The sequence below is a fragment of the Argopecten irradians genome, chromosome 12 (assembly GCF_041381155.1).
Source record: "Argopecten irradians isolate NY chromosome 12, Ai_NY, whole genome shotgun sequence".
Lineage (NCBI taxonomy): Eukaryota > Metazoa > Mollusca > Bivalvia > Pectinida > Pectinidae > Argopecten > Argopecten irradians.
The window spans coordinates 31,823,342-31,826,125 of NC_091145.1; positions in this window are offsets into that span (position 1 = coordinate 31,823,342).

A 2,784-nucleotide genomic window follows, 5' to 3' on the forward strand; every position below is an offset into this window, starting at 1 on the left:
GTTCTGGTGCAGCCAATTCCCTGACGACCCTATAGGATAAGAAGGTGCACGAATACTCGTTCCAGGCCCCGTACTTCCAAGACAGACATATGCAGAAAGGTGAGCATCTGCATAATTTATTTAGTTTACCTTATACATAAATAAATGCTGGTAGGGCATTAGAATTGTACCTTCTGCCCCTATTTTATGATCGTAAAAGGACATTAAATTAAGGATCTTATCTTTTCTCTTCTTCCTATCTGACTTTATTTTTCCTAATGCATCTCTTGGTACCGCCTTACTTTTGGCCTTGAGTTGAGCGTTCACCCCTGTGAGAAAGACTCTTGGTTCTGTCCCCTGGCCGAGACACACCAAAGTCTATGATAGTGGTAGTTTCTGTTCCTGCTAAGCGCTCAGCATACAGGGAGTGGGACGACTGGTTCACCCGTTGTCAGTATAATGTGACCAGGTGGGATGTGTTGCTTGGTGTCTTCGGCGGCATGCTTCAGTGATATAGCACTATAAAAAGGGCAACAGTTTCACTATACAAGAAGACACAACGCGAACATACAGCAATATCCCAAAACATGCACCACACATTTCACAAACACAACAAACTGCATACATGGGAGGCCCTCCTTACATGACCCTGGCTGTTAATAGGACGTTAAAACAATCAAACAAACAAAACTATCCAGCGCCCTTGCAGGTAGGGCGCAACAATTTTATCTGCCGCCCTCTTTATGATCGTAAAAGGCGGCTTTTTGTTTGTTTGAATGATTAACTAACGTCCTGTTAATGGCCAGTGTCAAGCAAGGACGGTCCTCCGTGTATGTTTTATTCGTGTTGTGTCTTCTTGTATAGTGAAACTTTAATCCTTTTTATAGTGCTATATCACTGAAGCACGTCTCCGAAGACACCAAGCAACGCACCCCTCCCGGTCACATTATACTGACAACGGGCGAACCAGTTGTCCCACTCCCTGTGCGCTAAGCAGGAACATAAACTACCACTTTTATAGACTTTGGTGTGTCTCGATCTTGGGACAGAACCCAGAGTATTCCTCACAGGGGAGAACTGTTCCAATCTTTCTTCCAGTAAAGGTTTTATAGCACCGTTATTGGGTTAGGGTTTGCACAGCGTTTATCTCGTCCCCTCGGTCAAATCTCTGAAATGGCGGTGTGACTTATTTATTTATCTATTTCGGCATGTTTATAAGCTGAAATATATTTAAAAATTGTTTATATCTATGATTATAAGTATACTTCTTTCTCACGCGTCATGGCAACCGAACTGGAAACAAGGCTGTGTGCGCACCAACAGCGCCACGTACTAGTGCAAACATGGCCGCCAAGCACTGTTGTGTACCACTGTACAGTAATGATTCGGTGAAAGGTCAGTCTGTATCTTTTGGTCTTTTTCCAAAAACCGAAATGAGAAGTTGTTTATATCTGTGATTATAAGTATACTTCTTTCTCGCGCGTCATGGCAACCGAACTGGAAACAAGGCTGTGTGCCCACCAACAGCGCCACCTACTAGTGCAAACATGGCCGCCAAGCACTGTTGTGTACCACTGTACAGTAATGATTCGGTGAAAGGTCAGACTGTATCTTTTGATCTTTTTCAAAAAACCGAAATGAGAAGAGGGAGATGGGTTGTTAATATCAGAGATGAGGGTGAATTTTTCAAGGCATGGTATATTATAATTTGAAGGCAGATCTAAAGTTACGTACCTGCACTGTAGTGTAACGTTATAACCACAGAGCACACAAATTAATTATGTATAGTATTCGCTAGACACGTTATATTAAAATAGTAGGCTTATTAGGTTAGTCTTTTTAAATTGTTTCATCGAGATCAATAATATTACATACATGTGTGTGTCCCAATGTACTCATAATATTGTTGCTGTCTGTACTGTAGATTGAACTCAACCATGTCTTTTTTTTAAGATGAGAATTTTTTTAAAGGGCTTCATATATATATATATCGGTGACGTCTATTAGGAGCAGTTATCTTCGTCTACACGTAATCAGCGTTTACCTAAAATTGTAATACATACTGTAGGCCTTGTACTACATGTTGCTGTTACAATGTAACAAAGCCCAACTACACTTATCTCCCCCATACATGCCAGGTTATGATATCATATGTACTTACATGTATATAGTATGTCATTGTATGCATCTGTATAAGTTTCTACCTAGCTACTGTTGCTGCGCAAAAGATATCGCCTTGACACCTTCTAACTAAAAATCTGTCATAAGGTGGGTTTTTTTCGGCTACAACAAATATATGCGGTGTGTTGCGTGTAACGTTGTGCGAGGTGCGTGTTTTGGGAGACTGCGGTGTATTAATGTTGTGTCTTCTTGTATGGTGAAACTGTTGTCCTTTTTATAGTGCTATATCACTGAAGCATGCAACCGAAGACACTAAGCAAGACACCTCACCCGGTCACATTATACTGACAACAGGCGAACCAGTCGTCCCACTCCCCGTATGCTGAGCGTTAAGCAGGAGCAGAAACTACCACTTTTATAGACTTTGGTGTGTCTCGACCAGGGGACAGAACCCAAAGCCTTCCTCACAGGGGCGAACGCTTAACTCAAGGCCAAAAGTGAGGAGGTGCCAAGGGAGGCATTAGGAAAGATTAAAGTCAGTTAGGAAGAAGAGAAAAGATAAGATCCTAAAAAAGGGCAACAGTTCCACTATACAAGAAGACACAACATGAATATACCACAGTCTCCCAAAACACGGACCTCGCACAACATACACGCAACACATCGCATACATGGGAAGCCGTC